General features: G+C 40.8%; 1 protein-coding gene across 3 annotated transcripts in view; it reads right to left on the reverse strand.

Annotated features, from left to right (window-relative positions):
* The window catches only part of FYN (FYN proto-oncogene, Src family tyrosine kinase), a 199,794-nt gene that overhangs the window by 167,822 nt on the left and 5,642 nt on the right, over positions 1-26,330 (reverse strand). For all 3 annotated transcript variants that reach the window (XM_037520246.2, XM_037520245.2, XM_037520244.2), the window contains exon 2: positions 5,526-5,565. The gene's annotated coding sequence lies outside the window, so the exon portion shown is untranslated. The remainder of the gene's footprint in view (positions 1-5,525; positions 5,566-26,330) is intronic.

Below are 26,330 nucleotides of genomic sequence, written 5' to 3' on the forward strand. Positions count from 1 at the left end.
GGAAAATCAAATTTACTAAAATAAAGTGTGAAACATGCAGTTGCAAGCTTTACATTTTAAGGGAAAAAAACATAGAAATTCACAGAAGGTGTGGTAAGTAGAACAATGGCCCCCTCCCCAACATGTTCACTTTCTAATCCTTGAATCTTTCTGTTATTGCCTTATATGCCAAAGTTAAGGATCTAGAGAGGAAGAGTCTATCCTACACTACTAGTGGGCTCTAAAAGCCATCATAGGAGTCCTTATAAGAGGGATACAGAAGGAGACTTGCTAAACACACAGAGGAGAAGGCAATGTGAAGGCAGAGGCAGAGATTAGAATCACGTGGCTGCAATTTCAGGAGGGCCTGTGACCACCACGCTGGAAGATACATGGACAGATTTCCCCCCCAAAGTCTCTGGAGGGAATAAAATCCTGTGGCATATTGATACTAGTTTCTGACCTTCAAAAGCATGAAAAGAAATCTCTATTTTTTTTTTTAAATTGGGGGTGAACTTTTGATGAGAACCAGGATATTTACCTAATCTCACTCTATCTCCCTTTATTTTTTTGTTTTTTTTTTAAAAGATTTATTTATTTATTTGTACAAGCACTGGGTACAGTCAGAAGCGCGGGAGGATGAGAGAATTCACCGAGCCAGAGCGGGGAGCAGAGCAGGCAGAAGGACCGAAGTACACTGCTGAGGGGAGCAGCGGGCGGCAGGAGAGGTCTGCACGCCATGTGGGACCCTCCTCCGTGGGCCGGGGAGCAGCTGGGAATCGAACCAGCACTGCAGAGGATGCAGGCAGCTTCGCAACCCAGCGTTCAACCGCTGTGCCACTGGGGAGGCCCTAAATCTCTGATGTTTTAAGCCACCAAGTTGCAGCCATTTGTTGTGGCAGCCATAGTAAACTAATAAGGAAGGTTTTCTACTTATAAAATTCTGTTGTTGGCCAAATGTAGGCAGTAATAACTTTCCTTGAGGGGAAAGTTTGAATTTTTATGTACTTTTTTGGTCTATTCCATGATCTGAGAACAAGTGCAGCTCTGCTTTTAAAAGTATTTAGGGGCAATGACAAAAGCATCTTTTGTCAAAAGCATTCTTCATACATATTTTACTAATAATCTCTGTTTTGCATGCAATTTCAGCAGACAATTAGTCTATGCAAGGCAGATAACCAAACAATTCCAACCTCTACCCAGCAGGCCTGGCTGCAGTGAAACAAATTATGCAGCATCTCATAGCTACAGGAGAAAGCCTCCATGTAAAAACAAATGGTGCAGAGTAGGTGGAAGCTTGCTTGATTCTCTATTGTAATGTGGGCAGCATTTCTCCCCACTCTCTCCTGGCAACAGCTCTTGCCTTGTAGCATGATGAATGCTACCGAGATGAGGAATACAATAAAATGATCCCTGAGCCTAGGAACCAGCCATGGAAAGAAAATGAGTGCCCCACAGGCCCCCTCAGGCCCCCAGAGCTGCTGAATGCTATCCCTGGAAGTCACTGTCAGGCTGTCATTGAGGGGACCACCTGGTGGGACCATGGCAGGTTTAAAGAGATGGTTCCCCTTTTAATTTAAGTTTCTAAATTCTCCTTGGTAAATACATCATTGCTATTTTTAAAACCACAAATGAAGGAAAAAGTCCTTGAAAATTCAGTGAGAAGAAAAATAAATGTGTATAAAATTACCGGTTAAATTACACAAGGCTGATGATTAATTTGTCTTCTGCTCTATTGAGCTTCTATATAGGAGAACATTCACCTACTTTTGGATCTTGCCACTTGCTAAATGTAAGTCTTAGGCAAATCTTTTCATTTTTGTTGACTTTCATTTTTCTCACATGTAAAACAGAGCAACAGAATATGCTGACATGTGACCTAGAACAGCAGTTGTTCCACATAGGTTCATTAATGTTCAAGGAATGAATGGATTAAATGTTCTATATCCAGGACTGGCTAACCCTCAAGCTTTCAGCTCTTTCCTTAAATCACAACACAAATTTTCTTATCTGTAGATCTTCTAACTGTCATCAATATCTGCCTGAGTTTATAATGTCTAGGAAGAGGGATCTTTTATTATCTTGGAAATTTGAATTGGCAGGGCACATATTTTCTCTTCTTGGACAGCAGCACTTAGGTTTACAATCCAGAGATTTATGTAAAAGAAAGGGGCAGTTATTATGGGTGATATACAACAATTTTTTTGGTCCAGAATTAAAAAGGTTTGCTCTTCAGCCTAAAACAGACTCTAAGCAAGCACATGCATGTGCACGTGCATGCACACACACACACACACACACACACAGAGTTGTCTTTCTCCTGATCCCTAGTCACCAGGAAATCTGTGTGAAGCTCAACCTTTCCTCAGTTATACAGAGGTTGGGTATTTCCTGGTGCCTGATCTCCAGTAGGACAGGTCAATCTGTGTAGGTTGGGGTAGGGGACACCAAGAAGGAAAGCTAACTCAGCATCATCCTGTAGGCTCTGAAGCTAAATCTGGTATCCCACTAGCCATGGGGTTGGCAGCCCTAAGCATATGCCTTCTCCAGTTCCCACAAGCACCCAGTGAATCCACACTCCTCCACTCAGAAGTATAGCTCCTATAGATATTAGGGAGCTCTGCACATGCCATTCTTCGCTTTCTCCAGAGTCTCTCTCTCCTACCTCCTCTACAACAGCCAGGGCACACAGTGTGGTGGTACACCCCAAAAACAACACCCTAGGGTTATTGCAATGGTTAAATATAATGCATCTAAAGAACTCAGAGTAAAATGGAAGGCCAATAAATTATTAGTACTAATAGTTACAGAATTTATATTGACTATTCTTTGAGCTTTGACAAGTCAAGATACAGCTAACTTAGCATACAGAGTTCTGTCTTTTTAAGCAAGTTTAACTGAGAGAACTCAAAACTCCATTTAAAAAACATACTATAACGGGCCTCCCCGGTGGCGCGGCGGTTGGGCGCTGGGTTGCGAGGCTGCCCGCAGCCTCTGCGGCGCCGGTTCGATCCCCGGCTGCTCCCCGGCCACAGGAGGAGGGTCCCACATGGCGCGCAGACCTCTCCTGCCGCCCGCTGCTCCCCTCAGCAGTGTGCTTCGGTCCTTCTGCCTGCTCTGCTCCCCGCTCTGGTGAATTCTCTCACCCTCCCGCGCTTCTGACTGTACCCAGTGCATGTACAAACAAACAAACAAATAAATAAATAAATATACATGCCTCTTTAAAAAAAAAAAAAAATACTATAACGTGAATGATTTTTCTTCACTTGGGTTGACCAGTAGGAATCATTTATTTATACAATGGAGGCACACCTTATCCTAGATTCTTAGCAGATGTATAAACATGGCATGAGTGTGCACACATGCGCACACACAGAGTTGACACATCTGTACTCAACAGTCTTCTATAGCTTTAGAAAGAAGATTCTGGCATTGGAACTTTTGAACCAGAGCTTTTAAAATAGTGAACTCCCCTGGGGTGGTTCAGTGTTTTCAGGTCATTAACTACTTGACTGAGAGGATGAAGGCATATCCTCAAAGTTAGTTCACATTTCTTTTTTTTTTTTTTGTGGGACCCTTACTGGTGGCCGGGGATCGAACTGGTGCTGCAGAGGCTGCAGGCAGCCTCACAACCCAGCACTCAACCGCTGTGCCACCAGGGGAGGCCCAGTTAAGTTCACATTTCTGCAGCCCAAGAAGCATTTCCCAACCCACACTTAGCTCCTTTTATTCTGAATTCCTTCAGTCCTTACAAATATCCAACCCGTAGGAGAGGTCAGTACTACTTGTCATTCCTTTACTGGACATTCATGCTGCTGGTGCTATGCCTGAAAGGACATCACACATGGTCCCACCTTCAACAAGCTCACTGTCACTGGTGGCATCCTTATTAGGCAACCTTTAGACTGCAGGCCAAGGTCCAAGTCAGAAAACAAAATAAGAAAATAGTGTTTTATGTTCTTAAGTTAGAAAATGAAAGATTTTACTTGGTTCAAAAAAGGAGACCCCTTGGTGGATGAGTAAAATGAGTCTTAGACAGGAGAAAAGATTTGCCTGAGGTCTTACAGCAAGTTAGTAGCAGGGCTGAAGCAAGAATTTAATTCATTCCACTTAGGACTCCTCACCCCCAATTACAGAGTCTTGTTATTTTTCTGGTATTGGGTTGATTGGGGAACACAAATTAATAGACACTCCTCTCCCATAAGCTGTCTGTCTCGTGGCTGCAGAATTCACCTCTGCCTGAGCTGCATGCAGTCAGTCCCACAGCCAGAAGCAGCACCAGGTTTTGGTGCTGCATGAAACCGCACTGCATGAAACCGCGTTGCAGTGGTTCCTGCCACCCAAAGGCTCCAGCCTGTTGTGGACCTCGTCTGACCCAGAAGAGCCACAGTGCAGAACCGCTCAGAAAAGCACCTTTGCCAACCCTGAGGCTTCCATGGTCAAAACCTAAGCATGTGAAGATTCCAAACTGACTAGGGTTTTTCTATTTCGCTGAGTCCCCTTGGTTCGCATGCTCTGAAAAGGCCATGACTGAAAGTAGATCACATACCTTTCTGCAGAATGTGGGGGCTGCGTGGGATCAAAGGTTAGGTCCTAGGGTGATGTTTCAGAAAGTATAACTTCTCATCTTAAAACAAAGATACACTGTTTGTTTAGAGGATGCCTCTAGTTCAGGGAGAAGAAGTTCTCATACACAAATTTGAAATAAAAAATAACAAAAAGTTACTCTCAGAGGATGAAGTATCAGTCCCTGAGTGGCAAGGGAATCAAGGGCTGTAGCTCAGAACAGAAAAGCCAAGGTGCCTGGAAGAGGAGAGAAGTACAGGCAGAGAAGACTTAGCAAAGCTTTATAGAAGAAAAGTATATATGGGTCCTTCCCATATCCCCTCTAACCAGCAGCTTTTCTGGATGGTCCAGCCTTCACCCTGAACTTCCAGAGTCCTTTCTGCACAGCTCTATGACACTGCATAATATAAGTACCTATATAACCATCTATCACATTCATTTTGCCTCAACAAAGTCCAGCATGGTGCTTAATGCCCAGTGGGTACTCCGTCCCCCCCACAAAAATAACCAATGTTAGGCGAATGAAAAATAACCTTAAACACAGTGACTGTAATTCAAAGGTATAACTAGGGCAGAAGTAAGCCATTGAGAGTGAATGAAAAACTACAATTAATGTACAAAATAGATCCCCCTCAATCAGTCTGAAGAAGGTTGCCATCCCTCACCAGCCCCTGAGGGTTCATCAACCACAGGACAGCTGTTCCCATTCTATTTCTACATGGGGAAACGTCTTACAGCAAAAACATATGTTCCCATAATTATAAAAATTGAGTGTTACAACTAAGGGAAGGGGAAAAAACAAGTTCATTTACTTGAATTAAGACTTTGTATTTCATATCCATCTCCATCTCTAATTCACCTCTTTTAGAAACCTATGGACTCAAGAGTCACAATCCCAAATTCAAAGTGGACCAAGCCCTAGGCCCCAATGGGAAATCCTTTCTAATTTACATTCTTTCAGTGTGAATCTGTCAACTTACTTTTTCCACGTCTAGATCAGCATCCTGTTTCTTCAAAAAACTGTAGAAGAAGAAGAAAAAAAAAGATATCAAAAGAGAAGTGAACACTCTTCGCCTGTATACCACCCACGAAGTACCACAACAGAATTTCCATTTGCTGCACACAATTTGCCCACAATCTTTTTTTTTTCATTCACACAATTGTTGCTAAGTCACATTGCCACAAACACCTGCAACTGCAAAGACCTGGTCCTGCACCACCAAAGGAAGCCAGCATGAGATTTAACATTCAAGGGCCTGTAAAGCTAAGGATGACGGTTTTGCACACACACACACACACACACACACACACACTCACTCACTCACACACACACCCTTTCTTTAGAGTGTCTGTGAGTCATCCATAGTTGGGATATATTAAAAATAAATTTTCCAGCCGTGGCTTCAATTTAACTCTTGGCATAAAACTCCACAGCTTATACCTGTCCTACTTCCTGTCTGACTGTGGGTGGGCCTCATTGTTAAAAGAACCTTCCTGGGATGGCCTCATTTCCCATTAGCTGGGGTTCCCCTGTCTGGGAAACATGCCAACCTACCAGTCCACACCAACTTGTCCATGGAACTCTAGCCCCAGGATTATCTTAGAACCTTGTGCCAAGCCCCTAGCAAAGCTGAGCGCTGATTCTGATAGCACCCATGCCCACTACACATCAATCTTTAAAAGGCCAGGAGCAGGATGACAGATTTCTAGTTTGCTCATGTGCTCATTTGTTGTTTGCAATTTTAGCTGTTTGAATAAAGGTTCAGTTTTGATAAGGTGTCTATAGAGAACAAAAAAGTTTAATGGAATTATGTTGATACCAGTTTGTTAGGGCAGAAAGTGAAAGGTTTGAAGAATCTGAAAAACAAAACAAACAAAAAATACCTGAGATGATTTTTCCTATCTTAGAAAAGACTCAACTTTTTTTCAATATGATTCTTAGCATCATTCCTCCTGGTTCGTGGTTTAAAACTCTGCCATCACAAATTACTATCCCCATCAAAACCACCCCCAACACAAACAAAACCTTTCTGAAGATGAAGTACCCATTCCTCACTAGCCCCTAAAGGTTCATCACTCACACAAAAGAGAATTTTTGTACTGTTTGGAAGGACACATAATTAACAGTAACATCTTTGTTTTCTTTAATCAAAGATGACTCACAATGAAGGGAAGAAAAAAAGACGAGGGGGAAGAGACTTAGAAACTCATATATTGTCTTCAGCAGACAGGCACTGAAATCATGAACTCACTACAGACATGCAAGAGAACCAGCATGGAGGCTGAAGAAAGAATGTGCTCATAACAATGTGTGCCTCTGCTGCCTGTACTAGCAACCCACGTCACCCCATCTTGTTCCTGCTTCTGAAACCAACCAAGGAGATGAGATACCACTGGGCAGTATATGCTTTTTCTTTTGGCTAACTCACTGGAATCTGGACACTTCTGTTTGTCCAGAAATTTTAACTGACTCTCCTAGAGCTAGCAAAGGGTAAGTCAGTACTGAGAATTTGTCCCAAAGGGAACATACACAGTGGAAGTCTGGCTTCTGTTCTTGAACACGTCCATAGAGGTGTAGGAAGGTTGTCATCTAATTTCCATGTAGAATTTTCTGTGTAAAGTGCAACAGAAGTAACACTTGGAGAATCACTATGGCCCTTTTCCTAAGTAGAGAGGCAAGATAACATTTCTCATGCATATGGTACAACTGTGACCTCAAAGCTCACCCAGTTCAACAAGAGACTCTGAAAGAGTGAGCCTTCATTCCACAGCACTTCAGCAACCAGTACCAAAAGGAAAACTGAAATCCTGGCTAGAGTTGCTGGCTCACTACTATGCAAGGAATCTTATCCATACATACATAAAATCGGCACCATCCAATTTCTTTTCCAGGCTTACTAAACAGATGGAGTTAATTAACAAAGACAATACATATATGCATCATCCTGCAGCCGTAAACCAGAAGGATGTCACAGCTTTAACTTCAAAGATACTTTGTAAGCACACATGGCCCCAGATATTTTTAGGTATCAGCTCCATTGTTTCAAAGAGGATATGAATGGATGAAATTGAACTGTGCAAAAGTAAAATTCACATGGCCAGCCATCTAAAATAAAGAGTGGCATTTGCTTTTTAAAGCAGGTATCACTTTCTTAAATAAAGGTGGTGTTTCAGAAAAGTTGAGAACAAATAAATTTTGGTCATTAAATGTTTAAGTGAAATAGAGGTACAGTTTATATGACTCAATATCATTTTTAAAAACTGACCAATTATTCTCCTATTTTATTTTAAATCTAGATTTTGGGAATACACAAGTTTTAAGTAGACAACACTTGCTACCTACATGTATGTTTCACAGACACAGAGCTACACATGCAGTTACACAGACATTTTCAGTAGCAGACTGTGTATTCAGTTGTGGGCTTGCGGGCATTAGAGCATTTTCCATGCTCTTATTCTTCCTGATGAGGTAGTGCTGATGTTCTGTTTGAAGAATATGACTGGAGTGACCCAGATTCTCCAGTGGAAAAGGCTGATCCATAAATGTTGACAATATGTGGTCAACTGCAAGGAATGGAAGCCAAAAGACAGAGCTCTGACCAAAAAAATTAACTTCTCTCCTACGTAGATCAGATCAAATCCCCCATCTGTGGGAAAACACACACAAATTTTTAATTTTGGAGAAAATTCTAAAAATAAAACTAAGAAAGCCTCAACGCTCAGCTCTCTCTTGATATAGCTCTCCTTCTAGCCCTCACCATTTCCCAGTATCTGTGGGGCCATCTCCCAAAGATTCTTCCCACAACCACCTTGTGACAAGACAGCTTGGGCAAAGAAATAATCTGGCAAGGGGGCATCAGAGAATGGCAAGGAGCTTGGTAGTCTACAAGATTGCAGTGGGGTAAGAGGATGGCAGGATGGTAAGAGGCAGTGGTCAGAAGTCAGTTGGGGCACAGTTCTGCATTTAACCAGTGTATTTTCAACCTACCTCCATCCCATGAAGGGGCAGAGAGATAGATACAGTGCCCAGCACATTCCTCACATTGGTATTCTGCTCTCACCAGCTCTGCTGGTTAAGTATAACTTCCTCCTAATCGGCCTTCAGGGTTCAGGACAAAATTACTTTCCACTCTGGTTTTCCTTTGGTCCCATGTCTTTGCAGGAACGAGATTTCCACTCTGCTCTGACAGCACCTGTTTCACTGTCCACCCCCTCCCCAATGTCAGCTGGTGGGTAAACAGCCCTGAGCACAGGGGTCGCAACCCAACAGGGGATTTACCAGCTCTGCCGATGGAGGCTTGATGAGGAAGAGGGTGGTGACAGAACAATGATGAGAGGGACAGAGATGAAAGGGAACGAAACAGCACTAAAACCAAGCCGTCGCAGATCCCTCCTGCCTGTAGGAGCAGGGGGGTGTGTGTGGGGGGAAGGGTGAACGTATATATTCATGGTGCACCCACATGTACAGCATGGACATAAATCAGAAGATGGTATTTTCTTTAAATTTAATCCTGTGACTTTAGCTATAAATGACAAAATATCCAATCTGGAGAATGTGCTATTATTTCTCATACTACCCACTGTTCCCTTTTATTTAAAAAATGTGACTGAGAAACTAAGTTTCAATACATTACAGTCATAATCATGTCTCACATGTGATGAGAGAGATTTAAGGGCCAAGACAAGTCTAAGATTTCACTCATGGCTTGGATTTTTGTTTGATTATTTTAAAGAATGGAAGATTGAGAGAGAAATGAGGTATACTTTTCTCTTGCCACAGAATCTTCTTTATTCCCCATTCAACCCCTTTTACTACTTGCAAAAGATTTAAAATATTCATTGACCTGCCAAAAAGTGTCTGCACATTACAAGACACGTCTTCACATATTCACATCTGAATGGCTCCTTTCTGCTCCAACGATCATAGCTCTATTCAATCAAAACTAAAGTGAGAATCTCACAAGGGTATGTGGTGTGATGTCAGTGGAGACCGAGGATAAAATAGCCATTTGACAGCAACTTCCCTTATCAAGCGTGTCAACAGGGGCAGTGTTCCTTCGGTTATTCTTAACTCAGGATCCAAGGCACAAAAAAGACCAGGCAGGGCCAGACTCTGCTACAATCTTAGAGAAAGCTGAGACCCATACAGAGCACACATAGAAACTCCTCAATGTTCCCAGGCGCATGGGCGGTTCCTGGCTCCCTGCCTGCAGCCCGGGAACAAGCCTACTCTCACAGTGGGCTCCCGGAGGCCTCTACAGCAGCAGATAGACACGCAGTGCAGTGTGTGGGATGGCCCATGCTCGGGGTCACCATGGTCTCCTGTGTTTCCAAAAGCTGAGGCAGACCCTGGAGATAGGACCTAACTCAGACAAGGTCCTTGGTTGTGAGGTGTTCCTCATTGCTCCATTTGCCCTAGAAAAACATATCTTCCTCTAGTCATTCATTCTGGCTCTGGATTAGCTCATTCTCCTGTACACATGACCCTTCTCTCAAGGTTTGAGATGGTAACTTCTGACCTCACCTTACCCCACATCTAATAAAGGTGGGCATACACCTTCACAATGGTGAGGAGCACAGAGTAGTGACAAGGTGCTAGCAAGTCACTGCCACCCCCATGTCACACTGACACTGAGCGTGCACTTGAAGGAATTTAAAGGAATTCAAAGGAAAGGGCCTGGTCTGGTAGAGACAGCCCTTATGTCTCTCTTACTGGGGAGGGCGTACAGAGAACAAGGGGCTGGGCCAGTGCTTGTCTATATGCTGTGCTCATTTTTACTTCTGTGCTCATTTTTACTTCTTTTACATAAATATGTATTTACTGTATTGAAAAGGTAATACATGAAAATCTGGAACTCCTGCAAGGATGTTGGCGCTTTTCCCTTCAGGCTATGCATTGTTTCTATACACATATAAATATTAACACTCTGCTGTAGCACCTCCGCTGACCCATCACAACTGACACACGTAAAACTTACTTCTGAAAAAGTAAAGAGGAGGGGGAGACACCCCAAATATGAACAGTGCACTTAGTACAATGAACTGCAGGGTCTATTTCAAGACCTTAGTATTTGCACCTTAGTAAAAGGTGCAAAAAAGAGTAAGGTACTCTACTACCTAATGATGCTTCACCACTGACCTATGAATGAATTACTCTCGAAACTTGGTCCACAGCCAAGAAGGCAGCAGTTGGCTTGGGAACAAATTCCATCCCTAGTTCTGCTATTTGTTTGCTCTGTGATTGGGTGACGGTTGGAGGTGCAACAAGGGTCATTTGTTTCAACAACTCACAGGGACCAGGCTGGTAAGATAAATGAATAAAGCAGGTGAGCGGGACTGGGGTGAGATGAAGAGCCCTGTGCCAGCTGAGAGGGCAGCTGCAACACTGCCTGGGAAAACAGTGTCATAGTTTTTCCTTTTTTTTTTTTTTCCAAGAGATGCTAGATATCTCAGTTTTTATACAAAACTGGCCAATTTTAAAATGTTTTAAATTTATTAAATGTACCATGTGACCCAATAAAACATAAATGAGGGTCTCACTCAGGCCTAGACTGGTTGCTATCATTTGGTTTCTCTTTCTGTTAAATAAGGAACTGAGTGCCGTCCACCACTCAGAGCTTATTTAAGAGCATAGTAGTGGGGGGCTGGATGGGGCAGGGGAATTATATAACAAAACAATTCAGGTACATGCAGATGCACAAATCAGGGTAACCTGGATCTCTAAGTTTTTTTTTAAACCAGTGTTTATTTATTTTCATTTTTTATTTATATACTTTTTACATCATTGTTCATTCTACTCTCAGGTATAATCTGTGAACTGTCACCATGGTCTCTTGTGCTCTTTCCTCCCATTAAACCAGAGTTAAACCAGCTAATACATGGGACTTGATGTTTTGTAGAGTAGTAAGAAATGTATTTAGGGGCCTCCCTGGTAGCACAGGGGTTAAAGACAGTGTTATAAAGCTATAGCACGAGTTTGATCTCTGCCCAGGCAGGGAGCTAACCCACATGGCACAGCAGACCTCTCCTGTCTTGCCCGCTGCTCCCCTCTGCAGTGTGTTTTGGAACATGTGCCTGTTTTGCTCCCCACACTCTCTGGTGAATCCTCTCACTGCCTTCAACTCTGGCCTGCACCCCAGTTCTTGTATGCATAAATAAATAAATCTTAAAAAAGTGTATTTAGGCATGATAGCTTATAAGTAAACAAAAGAGGTAAGTTGTAATAGGCGTGGAAGACAAAAGGTGTGGTCAACTGCATCAAGAAGCAGGGTGAAAGCATCACTTGAATGACTTTGATTTCTTAACATGGTGTGGAGACAGGTAGCAAGTATAGACAATACTCTCAAGAAGCATGACAATAAAGGGCAGCAGAGAAGTAGGATAGTTTCCAGAGGTAAAATATTTTAAAATGGATGGAACTACAAATGTTTGTATTTTGATGGAATGATAATCATGTTAAAGCAAATAAGCAACAAAAAAATCCAACTAAAGGAATGGCGTCAGAAAAATATTAGACAGTACTGGGTGCAGTAAAGATTTTATTAGTATGAGTTATGAAGCCAAGATCTAGTTATACAGGTTTTCCTAACAAGAAGTCAGAAAAAAAATTCTTTACTACAACACACACTGCCCCACATTTCACACTGTGCCAATTCTGTATTTGTCCTTTTTAGCCTACTTCTATCACAATCTCTCTTTGCTAAAATACATTAGTTGCCATGGAAACAATGTCATAGTGCGTAAAGCCATTTACTGTCCTTGGAAAGGCATTCATGATAAAACTGAACAGTAGCATGTTTTAAAAAGAATCCAACAGAAAGCAGTTGTGTAAGAACACAACATGATCTCAAAATCATGACTTTAAAGTATTTCTTTACCATCAACATCATACGTCCCAATTTCCTCTAGATCAACCTAAGAAAAATCTTTCCTCCTCCTGTACGCCAAGTGTGCCTAAAGCAAACATGCTGACCTAATGTTGTTGAAAACAATAGCTTTCCTATAACTCACGCGTATCTCCCCAGGTGGGCAGGGGCTGGAAGACTGTAGAATCAGAATGATTAGTATGCATCCTAATACCTCTGTTAATAGAGAAGACTTAGCTCTGTGACACTTTCTGCTATCCAACTTTATTATCAGAGAGAAATAATATTTAGGACATAGAGATTTAGAATTATTTCCTTATTGCTATCACTAAGCAAGGCATTACTTTTTTTCTTTCATCAACTCAAAATAAACCATATTTATTTCTTTGAGAAAATATATTGAGCAACTCCCATGTGCCATACTGGCAAAGAAAACAGACAGGCAAGGTATGTGTTCCCTGGAAGTTTAAAATCTAGTGGGGCCAGCTGGGCAAGGGTGGGAAGACACGAGGCTTTCTAGGACATGGTGAAGAGTTGGACTTTACTCTAACTGCCATAGGAAGAGATTGAGGGACTTCATAGATTCACTTCATAGAGCTCACTCAGTTGTGGGAAATTGGATTGGAAGAGTCAACAGAACAAAGCAGTGATGATATCAGAACTGTCCAGATGAAAGGACCATGCAAAGCAGATGAAGAAATGTGATCTCTACCCAGGGTGATAGTAGGCCTTGTCTGGTTTGTGGAAATGCTATATTACACCTCCTGTCCCAGGAGCCCCTCAGATTAAGCATTTTGTACAGGTGTTTCATTTTTAAACCAAATATTATTATTAATAGTTGCACTGAGATGCACCCAAGGTTGGTTTTGGTAACTTCCACCTTGCACTTCTAGTTTCTTTTTAAGATTTATTTATTTTTATACAAGAACTGGGGTACAGGCCAGATGCATGGGAGGGTGACAGGATTCACCGGAGACAGAGCGGGGAACAGAACAGGCAGACTGACGAAATACACTGCTGAGGGGAGCAGCGGGTGAGACAGGAGAGGTCTGCTTCGCCATGTGGGATTCTTGCTGGCCAGCCGGGATTGAACCCACGCTGCAGAGGCTGCAGACAGCTTCACAGTGCGGCACTCAACCACCTGCGCCGCCAGGATGGCCCTGCACTTCTAGTTTCTGCCAGTCTTGCCTACCAGTGAGTGAGACAACTGCATGGTAAAGAGCATTTTCACCTTAACATGTGATTAGGTTTGAAAGGGGAGCAGTGACCGTCCCAGCCTCTTTCCTGTCCCTTTGTAATCTTTATGGAAGTAAACAACTCCCTTTTCAAGGACAACCTGTAGGATGCTTACCAATAAAACAAAAGAACACTGGGACATAAGCAAATAATGCAACTAAATTCCTTCAGTTTCAATTAGTAGTGCCCCTGCCAGACAGCAGATACACGACAAGTTGTGCCGTGACACATGCTGAGGGTTAAGATGCACCAAACACAGTCAATAGGCAATAGATCAATAGGAAAGAGATCAATAGGCAATGAATCAATAGGAAAGAGAAAGTTATATGTTAGGTGTACATGAAATAGTTGCAAGAAACAGATCTTCTCAAGAATGGAATGAATGCTCTCATTAATGTTTCTGTCATGTATTCATGGCTTTGCTACTTTACTTTACAATATCCCTTTCAGCAGCAATGAGGTGAAAAAGAAAAACTGCAAATTTAATAAAAAATTAAGAACCAAATTTTTGTTTTTCAACAAAGTGATACTGAATGTTAACTCACATAAAACGTTTGTTGATACTTATTATCCACCACGGGAGCCAGAGGGATGCCATTAACCATAAATCACAAATCTGCTAAAGACCCATCAGCAACCACTTCAAATGTTAGTGGCTACCATAAGGAGACTGTGTCCATGCAACTGGCAGAGGCTCGCACAATGCTCTAGGAAGCAAGGCTTTTCTTTTACATTAAATGACTGTTCTTTGGAGTTGGCTTTGCTTACTTTTAAATTTGGGGGTGTTTTTAGTGTATATATGAGAAATGAAGTAACAGCTTTAATGTATTGGTTTCAGTAGAAGAAGAAAAAAATTTCACAGTTAAATGATTCCAGTTTTATGTTAGCATTATCAGGTATTTTTAATAGAAAAGTAATAAATTTCAGTAATGGACATTTTTTTCATTTATTTCATGGAATCAATATAAAGCTTGCGGAAGTTCATTCTGTCACAGGTGCAATTCTCATGTTTTATGAATGCTATTGCAAATTGTAAAAAGTTTAACACAGGAAGTGACCTGATTTGTATATGCAGAGGACCTGATATGTTTAATACAAATAGAAATTTTGCAATGCTAAAAACTATTGTTTCTAACAAATCGAGGAACCTGTGGAGCAGAAGGTTGCTTGGAATTGGGTATGGCATATATACAATTCATAACTGCATTCAAACAAGTGGTTATATTCTACCAAATGCCAAAAAGTAACTATAGATGGAGAAATTGACAAATAGTTGGCAGTACCTTCCTTCTCTCTTGCCCCCTGTTGTCATCAACCAGGTTTTAGAAGTGCTTGAGTATCTACTGTCCAAAATCAACCTAGCTGTGCCACAATCATACCACATGGTATGATAGATGAATCCTGTAAAGTTGAGTGCATTCCTTTCCAAAACAGTTGGAAATCTTTGATCAAAGAAGTGAATGAAACACCAAAACATTTTCGCTTTGAAAGCCTCTACCAGTTATTAAAAACAAGATTTACAAATAGTGAGATGTTGAAATTTATCACAATAAAAGCATAGGAGGAACTAAAAGCATTGAGATGAAAATTCAGTGCCCAACATTTAATTCTGAAATTACAGTGTTTTGGAGTATCTCAACTTACGGCAATGTTTTGATGGTTTTAACTGGATATATTTATATCCTAAAAAAATGAAGTGGAATTGAGAAGTTCTATGGTCTTGTGTCATCCAAGTGAGATAAAACACGCAAAAAAGATCATGGAGCAAATTATTTTCATGATCTTTCACTTGTAAAAATATTTATTGAAGAATCCAGAATGAGGTTAAACACCCATGACAACATTTGGGCTAAAATATTTACACATTGATATGAAATGTGAAAAAAAAAATTAGTCTGAGAAAAACCTCTATTTAACTAAATTTGTTCTGAGTTTGCCAGGGACTTTGCATTTGTAGAAAGAGCTATTTTTCAGTTGAAAATATTATAATGTAGTCATAAATGAAACTGAGTAAGAATTTCAAATATTAACTATAAAACATAATTTTGAAGAAGACTATAGACAACCCTGAGAAAATAAAAATAATTCATTCTTCATAAAAATATCAGCAATGTGGGTACTAGAGAGATACGGCTAAAGCTATCTACATTGAGTGAATAATTACTGTCCTAAGTTCTTTTTAATGTTCAGATAATCAGTATCAACAATTTTTTATAAGACATATATAAAATTTATAAGACATATGTTTATAAATTTATAAGACATATGCTAATTTATAAGACATATGTTTTTAATTTTGGAAATTTTAATTTTAATAAGTTTTGAATGATACTATTTCAGAGCTCCTATATATTATAAAATGATGTCAGTTAATAAGCTAATATTTAAAAATTATAGTTGTAATTACTCTAGTGACTACTTTCAATGAACACTATAACCCCATCACTATCTCTTTGGGCCCCATGGATAGATAAAGGAAGAGGAGAAGATGTGCTCAAAGTGTCACAGTAATTTTCTAGTAGGAAAATATATAAACAGTATCCCAAGAGGCAACTTCCCACCTCACTCCTCCCTACTGAAGGCACGCTTTTTAAAGCAAGACTAAAGATTTCCCTTCCAAAATTACTAGGCATTTCAAGAAACAGCAGACTTTGAAACATCTTCTTAAATGCAGCCACATCCTCATATGAATGTCAAAGAGAGATTAAATGTAATTTAAAAGAGCGAACTGGTTTTTTCCCCCTCTCTCATTTGAGTGTTCTGGTAACGACTTATGAATTATACTTGGAAATGAATCCCTTCATAAATGCATGCTTTATTTAGTACATAGCAATTGAATAAAAATGAAAAGCTTCTCCCCTTTAGTCAGAGACTGTAATTTTTACTATTCACTTTGATACCTTTATAAAATAGAACTGAAGGATCACATACACAGTAAAGATTCTCTTCTGGATGATGCTAAGTGAAATAAGTCAGAAAGATAAATACCAGCTGGTGTCACTAGTATGTGGAATATGAAGAAAGCAAACTAAGGATCAGATAAAGTTTAAAAACTAACTCTTGAATACCTACTACAGAACTGGAGCATCCAGAGGGGAGAAGGGGAAGAGCAAACAGGGAAGGAAGCACAACAGACTATAGTGGTGGACTATGGGTGATTTGGTGATGGGTGCACTATGATGGCGATACCTGACAGGGTATCCTAATTTTATCTCAATTAAAAGTAAAAGCAAGCAAAAAAATCTCTTTGGATCTCTGATATCACAGTAAGTACAGTAGAGAAAGACATGAATTTTGATGTTTTCCACTGACCTGAGGCCCCATGGCATCTGAAGTAACTTCTTTACAGAGCATTTGGAAAAACTGTCACTTGCTATTTAGCAGAGCAAAGCCTAAATCCCCACTATGCTCTAAAATATCTAATAGACAAATCTTCTCCTTGAGAAGACAGACCTTCCCACTTCTTGCCCAAAATGAAGCTAGTAGAAGAAGTATGTTAAGTCACTATCTAGTCAAAAGAGAAAATGCACCATAAGAATATAAGTAAATTTGCTGCTGCCCGCCCTCCACCATCATGTTAAAATATAGCTCAACTGCAATGCAACAGGTTTGAATTTTACATTTACAACTGAGCTGTATATAAAAGATGTTACTTTATTTCTCTATATTTGCATTCAACTTGATGGTGACCTATACATTTATTCTCATAGTAGAAAAATAAGCCAACCTACCTATTTCAAGATAACTTAATCTCTTCAAATTTAAAACCTTAGTTGCTTCAGGGTGACTAGTCAAATTTAAACTCATCTCAAATTGGCTCTCAGGACTGAGTGCCTTTCACTTTTCCTTCTTTCCTTCAGGGGAAGATAACAGGCCCCCCACATGATGGTGAAACTGGCATAGTTCATTCTGTGTCCTCTTCATTCTGACCCCAGGCCTCGCCCATCCAGCTCCCAGGGGAGGTCCACATCTGCCCTAGGGCTGCTTCAGGACCAAAGGAATTTTTCTCTTTGCCACATGCAGGTTTTGGGACCTGGGAACCATCTCAGGACTTGTTTCTCCCTAAATATGCTCCACTCCAGGACACAATACAGAGTTCTAGGCAAAAAACAAGGTATAAGCACTATGTGTAGATCCTCCTCCACCCTCCTGGACTGGTGTATCTCAGCAACCCATACATTTCTTAACTGTAGACTATGAATCTCTACAAGCTCCATCCTCAATTTCCTCCTTCCAGCAGCCTCACTCCTGCATGGCTTACTGTACAATACATGCCTGGCCTTCTGAGACCTGCTTCTCAGAATCCACAAATCATTTTTTCTTCTAACAAAGCCTGTCTCTTTTAAATGAGGGCTTTGGGCTAACTCTAGTCTCTGAAACACACTTCAAGGGTGTGTTTTAGCAGTCAAAAGCTGAACAATGTCTTCTTTGTCTTGGTCTATATTCTGTCCTCCCCGTGAGGACAGTAATGCAATCTTAGCCTCAATGAGGGAGATTTCCAAGGAAATGAGAATTCAAAGGAAAGGAAAGTAAATCGTGTACCAGTTAAAAATATTATCTCCACTGAACCAGGTGGTTATAATGCATGGTTTCAAAGATCCCAGATATTCATCCAGGATTTTAAAGAAGTACAACATACTGGCTATTTATCTTCTTGAAGATACCATTTATACATATTTGAACCAAGGGCAAAAGGGGCTTATATGTCCTTTAGTTTCTTGAATTCTTTATATCTAATGTCCTTAATCTCTGTCCTACTATCCTTCATGCCAGAGATCCATTTTACCACCAAGTCACACTTGCATCAGCATCATTTTGGGCTTTTCCACTTCTCTGGCTTTCCTTCACTAGGGCTTTCTCACCTTTGTCTCTCCTCCATACCTGTTGTGCTCACTCACCACATCCTTAAGACCTTAGTCCCTACCTTAATTTATCCATCACCCCCAATTCCAGCCCAAACCCTAATCACAGCTAATCAATTTAGTGCTTTCCTTAAGCCTCTTAGAACATTCTCCTCATTTCACTATCCAAACCCAATTCTCAACTGTAGGTCACCCAAAGGTCAGATTTTCCATTCCAAAGTGATGATGGCAAGTACTCCCAAGCAAGTCATAAAACTGAACTAAAGGGGGACCTTGAAATTATTTGCAAATTCCAGTGGTGACCTATTTTTAATACATTTTTATCCATCTAGTAACACATCACCCTATATTTTCACAGCTATTTAGACTTTTTCTAGATTCTCTAAGACCCTACCTCATCTCCTTAAATTTCAACCTCAGATGATGGCTCAGTCTCCAATTTGATTGAAAAGTTTCAGAAAACTCTACACGTTTGACCTACTTCTTTCACATAAAATTTCATTTTATTTTTACCTATCTTACATTGATCGTTAAAATCATAGACATAAAACACTGGGCCTGCCACTTTCAATTCCTTTGAGGGCTATAGTGAGTTAAATGGCTTTTCCCCTCTCTCCCCAAAGTATGTTCATCCAGAACCTGTGACTATAACTTTATCTGGACAAAGGGTCTTCACAAGATGTAATTAAGGGCCTCATGATGAGATCATCCTGGATTAGAGTAGGCCCTAAATCCAATACCAATGGTCCTCATAAAAAAGGAAAAGGCCATGTGCAGACACACAGTGCAGAATGCCATGTGTCTATAAGCCAAGGAAAAGCAAGAGTTGCCAGCAACCAAAGTCTCCCTCAGTGCCTCCAGAAGGAACCAACTGTGCTGACACCTTTATTTAAGACTTTTGGCCTCCAGAACTGTGAGAAAAAACATTCTGTTGTTTTAAGTCACCCAGTTTGTGCTGTCCCAGCAGCCAAAGGATTAACACAAGGACTACTTTTATACTTATGCTCTTGCCCCTACCAACCCTTTGTTGGTCCCCTCCTGTCCGTTATCCCCTGTCTTCTGCCTCAACATAAGTTCTCTTTAGAGGATTGTTTCCATCTGTCCTAGCTCATCCAGGAGATACTGACAGTCGAGCTGAATGTCCTGGGAGGAAGCACAGAGCAGGGCTCTTCCCACAGTGGCAGTTCTGTATCTCAAGTGCATGGGAGCATTGTGGTAGAGGTGGAGGTCAGGGAGTTTCATTCCGTGGAATAGAATCTCTGTCACCACTAGGAACGTGGGGGTCAGGGAACGCAACGGAGCTTTCCCTGCTAGGGACTCAACACCTTCCCACATAGGACTTTTCCCCATGTGGCACAGTTGGACCAAGGTACAATCTGAGACTGTTTGGGACTGCAGATTTTCAAGTGCCAATCCTCCTCACACCACTTAGATATAAGCTGACCAGAAGCCATCTTCTTCTCAGGAGCTGCTGGCACCCACAGAGGCATCTCGTTCTGCTGATTACACTGTAATCCTTAGATTCTTCCTGATTATACCTCAGTGGTCTTTGCTGAGGAATTCTCAGCCTCCAACTACTTGCAGTCTGAAAGCAAGGCTCTGTTGACTAACAACTAGAAAACAGTGGGAAATATACGGTCAGTCACACTTTTAGGAAAGATGGATGTGCCATGACACAGTATCTATGCTTTGGTCCTAACTTTCAGACAAGATAGAAGATAGGATTAATGCATTTTTACCCAGGGTGTTGAAACACATGGTAGAATCTAAAACACTATGTACAATCAAAATTAGGATTCTAAACCATGACTCTGAGGAACTCTAAAGGCAGAGAATTTAATGTATTACCTACAAGGAGAAAATTTACTTAAGATGCATCTCCCTACTTAGAAACCTGGAATCATAATTAACAAGCATTTAATAGATGCATAGTTCATATAGTGTCACACAGCACAAAGCAAATTAATTGCAATGCACTTTCTGACTTCTAGAAGTTTGCTACTGAAAATGGACAATATTGACCGGAACATGTACAAAAGGAACTGAACACGAACAAACCGGACAAGTACATGAAGTGGTAACATTGTATGCCAGCAAAAGGGAAAATGCATTTTGTCAATGGCATATGATCTCCTGCACACAAGGTGATGGTTGTGGTGGAGAGGTGTGCAGAAAAGCACTGAAACCACAGACAGTGAACAGTTAAGGAAGGAAAAAAAGTTCAGTATAGCCTTCCAAAGAGCATTATAACAATATGACCAACAATGAAGCACCAGGTAGCTCCCTTCCCCCTCCTGCTGCAGCAGTTGGTCTACATCCACAGAAAGTGTTCTTATTGTTCTCTTTCATCCCTCAGATATATTAAGCCTGGCATCCAGGCAGGGGCTAGGCAGGGGATGCCATTAATGAGGAACCACAGAGAGCTTTTCACAGGTACCTGAGAAGACTCTTAATGAGTGGCTAGCTGTTGTGCTATTGTGCTTTTTGTCACAGAAATGACTTGAGTAGTCCCTACCCCCAATCATGGAAAACATTTTATAAAACTTATTTTCCATAATTTCTTTGAAGAGTATACAAACAAAGACTGTTGCTGGGTTCACTTAGTATTCAAGCGTTACTTTGTGGGACCTGAAGTCTAGGAGAGACCACTCTTCCCCTGCTAAAGAGATTCTTCAGATGGCAACGTTATGGAGTGAACAAAATTAACTCATGGAGAAAAAGGCATTCCACAGCCAAAGCTGGGTTATCTATGGCTGAGCTTAGTTAAATGCTGCTTTGAAAGGTCCAGAAATGGGTAGGTGTTAGCACCTGCCTTTTCTCTAGTTCCCCATGCCTCACAGACTTCCAGGTGCAAAACTGGCTTTCCATTCGGTACTCTTCCTGGTCTCATCCCTCACTATTGGATTCTTCCCATTTACTCCAGATCTTGAAATACTCTGCATTTCCCCCTGTTCTTAAATGTTTTTGTGCACTGTTGGTAACTTCCTATTACTTATAGTGAAAATGTCACGGGTGTAAACTTGATGGCAAAGAGCAAAGAAGTAACTATTTCCCTGGTCACCCTAAATTTTTAATCAAAAGCTCAAGATTTTAAACAAAACAATTTTAGATGCACACCATCCTCAAAATACAATGGTGGTTCCCAAAACAGTCTAGAACATCCACTGAACCGAAACTGTATGACATTCTCTCTCTGGAAGATAAGAGTCTGGTGCCATCACAAACTATAGAAGCTCAATGTCCAAGGAGAAGTCAGCCTTGCCCCACAGATGGACAGGAAACCAGCTGCCTACTCCAGTGGCTGCCAAGACCTGTGCACATAAATATCTGCACCTCTGTGACACCGTGTCACATGCTGGGGGCAGAAGAAAAGGTGGGGGGAAATTTAAAAAAAAATTTAAAAAAAAAGAAAAGGTGGGGGAACAGCAAACAACATTTTTGTTTGCATGGGGCCAACAGTCTCAAGAAGACAGAATCCATATATAGGACCTGGTCTTTAAAGTTAGTAACTGGATACATAACCTTGGACAAGGTATAAAAATTCTCTTGGTACCTTGAATTCCTCACATAGGATTCAACTAACAGGGTAATAAGGAATCATTTATTAGGAGGCAAGTGAGAGACACAAATGTTCAATATAAGAAAATAAGAAGACTAGGGAATTACCCCAGAGTTGGGATTTCAGCTTGACCCTGAAAAATTGACAGAATTCTGAGGGAAAGAAAGGGGTGGGAAATTCTAGGAAAGAAAACAAAGGCCTAAACACATATTCCATATTAATGAGACAGTAGATTGACATCTGGCCAATAATCAAGTGTTGGTGTTGTGATGAATGAGGAAAGCCAGGAATGCCTAAGAATGTGGACCCAGAGGGAGGAGTTGAATGCCAGGCTAAGGAATTTGGTCTTTTTCCCCCTTTTCATTGGGTTGTTAGTAAAGAGACAGGGCAAAAGAACCAGTATTCACACCATCTAGCACATCCACCTGATATGGGTCAACACCTCTTCACTCAGTCTAGCCAGTATGTTCGTGAAATAACTGGAACTATTTACAAACCACAGAAGAACCCGAAGGACATGACATAGTAAGGCAACATTGACTGGGCAAAGTTGCATGCACTACAATGTCACAGAATTGACATTTTTTAAGTGGTGGATGATGATAAAAGAGAATGACAGAGTGTTAGAGTTCACTGATAACTCAATTCCTTTCACATCTTATAACAATGCGGTTCTTTATATTACCAGGATGTTAGACAATAAAAAGGTGAAACCCTCCAAACTCTCAGAGTTTGGAGAGCAAACAAGAGAAACCATGAGCAGAAATCAGCACTTTTTCAAACATCCTTGTGTGTCTGTGTCTGCCTACAGTGATATGTGTAACATATCACATTACTTTTTGAATAAAATGAAAACAGAAATAAAAATCAAATTTTACAAGTAACAGTATTTGAAACTGTTATTTCCTCTAAATAGGTGCAATGTGTGGAAATGAAGGAAATTGTTGGTGTTTATTTGCCTTTTCAGTAGAATTTAAATTGGGCAGGATTTCACAGAAATACAGATTCAGTAACTTTTTCTGGGGATTAAAAGAAGAAAGGATTGGGAAAAGTGCCCTGGGCTTTGTTGTGGGAAAGGCGATCTGGCTCATTTTTAATTTTCCATTAAAGCCCTACTTTTCAGTTTAAAGCAGATGGAATCCTTATACAACTCCATGAAAAGCCTACTATTTTGGGGTACCTCAAAGATGGAGGCTATGAAGAAAATGAAAGTGTTTGAATTCATCAGATAAAATCCCACCAGCACATTCAAAAGGAGCAAGTACTTAGAAATCTTAAAAATATAAGGTAAGAGGGCTTTCTGTGATGGATTTCTGATCTCCAGCTGCCCCTGGGCTGCTGCTCCCTCTGTCTCTAGCTTTTTGATGATTTTCACCAGTTCCTGGGCCTGTTCTCACCACGGTGACTGAGACTCACTACACTGGCTTCATAGCTTGTCTTCCTAAAGGTGCCTCCCTGATGATTTCATTCTCACTACCATTCTCATTTCCAGAGAAGATCTCAGTGTTCATCTCTACCCGCCCTACACCTCGAGTGAGAACGGGGCCTGGGAATGTTCATTCTAGAAGATCTTCAGAAGCCACTTGTGCAACTATGGCCCTAGAGCAATTCCTTTTCACAATTAGATCTAGTTTAATATATACTCCTGTTATTCTGTCAGGATACATGGAGAAACAGGACTGATGATTACTGGGTATGGACTGTGAGGTACTGGGCTGAGAGGTGAGGTGATGGGCTCCATCTTGAGCTCACAGTTTATAGTCTCGTTTGAGAGAAGGAACAAAAGTTATAATGTTAAAGAGCATATATTCTGAAGCCATTTTGATTGTCTGGATTCAGATGCCAGCTCTATCACTTATTAGCTGTGTGACACTGACTAAATCACTTAACTTTCATGCCTCAGTTTCCCCACCTGCTGAGTGGGAATAATGCTGATAGCACCTCCTAGAATAGTGCTGCTGGTATTGTGTTGTGGAGTAAGATACAACCCCTGACTTCCAAAGAGCAAGCAAATCAGTAAAATAGACCAGCATCGACCTGTTCTTTCATCCAGTGGCCTCTCTTTGCTCTGTAAGTCAAACTGTGATGGGGATGATGATGAGGTGGTAACCAGTTGCCATGGAAGCCCAGAAGAGGACTGAGGGACTCTCCTGAGGAGGTAAGTCCTGAGTTGAGCCCTCAGAAGGACTGAGGCTTGCACAGGTGGTGCTTTGCTATCCCCCAACATTTAGCAATGAAGAGACTGCAAAGCAAAGGCAAGGAGTCTTGAAAGGAGACTGGGAATGAAGAAGAATCATAGCTTTGGAACAAAAACAGGCATGTAAGAGTCAGCAGACCTGGCTTCTCAAGTAATTAGCTGTGTGACAATGGGCAAGTTTCTGTGCCTTTCTGAGCCTGCCTCACAGAGTTGTTATGATTAAGTAAATTACTGTATGTAAAGCACTTAACACAGGCCTCTGGGGTTCAGTAAAATGATTGGTATTATTATTTTTTATGGTGTATTTAGGGAGGGGTGAGGTAGCTATGGCATGCTATGTGTTTTTACTTTGTCACAGAGAGGGTATCCCAGAGAGGGTGAATAGGCCAGAAATAAGTAGCCCTTAGAAAGTCTTCTGGATTGAAATAAGCAATGGATGGGCTAAGACTTTCCTACATTGTATTTCTTTTTCTCCTGCAAACTCAACAGTTGATAGGTGCTCAATATATATTTTCCCAAGCCAACCAGGAGGTGTTGAAGGTCACGGGGCTATAAGGGTAGAATATGTGATGATCTTGCTTCCTAAGAATAGCCAGGAGGAGGACCTGAGTCGGCTTCACGTCCAGAGTGAGACACGACGCAGGTCACTGTGGAAGCAGGCTGAGACGAACGAATGGGAAAACACTCTGATCCAAGTATCACAACAACTCAGAGCCTTACAAACCTTGTTAAAGTTTCATGAGTCAGTAAGCATTATCTTTTCTTCCCACGTTTTTATTAGACCATAAATCCAATTCAATTTATATCCTTCTAGGATTACTGTGTTCTAATCAAGTCCAGAGTGCCACTTATTCTTAAATTGTCTGTACTGCATGTCATGCAAGTCCATTTGGATAATACTGTAAGGCTACTCATTTGTTTCGTTTGTTTTAGTAGCTAAAAATCAGATTTTCTCAACTAGAAATACTAAAAAAAAATTCTCCTAAATAACCCAGATCATCTTTTTTTTTGTAGTAACCAAGTGCATGAAAGGCATCTCTCGTGGGGTTTTTCCTCCTCCACTGTCTATTCTACCTTTAGAGAGTCATGACATTCTGAAGTTAAACTCCAGGGATTTACATTGTCAATGGATTAAATTCTGACTGAAACAAAGAAACCCTACTTACAGAGCTAACTTCAGAGTGCTTTCATGCTTTTAATTCTCAAGAATAAAAGAGCTCACTCTACATTTCTTAAGATTTGCAAAAAATGCTATTTTCAACCATACTATGTAAACTAAATTCCCACTTTTCCCAACAATTCTTCATCAGGAACTGACAATCACCAAACTCTCTAAAATTATTAACATTTTCTCTTATGCATACATTTCATGTTCCCTTCCCTAACAGATATATATCTATATCTCTATATCTATACATATATATATGTTATAGGTGTGTGGACATATATGTATGGGGTGTATGTGTGTATGTTACACACCCCAAACACATTAATAACAGCAGCAGACACTTTTAATAGCTTTTCTTAGGTGTGAAGTAGTACTCTGAGTGCTTTGGAATTCTTTTCAAATTCACTGAATTCTCACAGCGACCAGCTAAAGTAGGAGCCACATTTTAAAGATGAAGAAAGGGAGACACAGAGAGATTAGCTAAGGGTCAACTCAGGACCATAACCCCAGTTCATGCTCTTGACCACATCCTTTACCTTGGCTAAAGCCTTGAAATGTGGCTTAAGTGGTGATTTTATCTCCCTTGAACAAGTCATGTAGCCTTTCTGGATCTCATTTTTCCATAAGTAAAAAATGCATGTTAGATTACATGATCTCTAAGTCATTTATGGTTGTATGTTTTGTGGATTTTGATGCATGTTTCCATCCTGGTTTGAGGAGCAGCAGAGTTTTAGACTAATACCTCCTATTCCCCCAAGCCTGCTCTGGCAGGATTCAGCTTTCTTTGGTGCTAAATCTAACTGCACTTCCATTCTTAACCTCTTGGTATTGGCTGCTAGCACTCTCCTCCTGGAAACCAGGAACATCTCTCTCCCCAGGGCTGGTCCAATACTGGCTG

The sequence above is a fragment of the Talpa occidentalis genome, unplaced genomic scaffold, assembly GCF_014898055.3.
Source record: "Talpa occidentalis isolate TD23 unplaced genomic scaffold, MPIMG_talOcc4v2.1 talOcc4.2, whole genome shotgun sequence".
Lineage (NCBI taxonomy): Eukaryota > Metazoa > Chordata > Mammalia > Eulipotyphla > Talpidae > Talpa > Talpa occidentalis.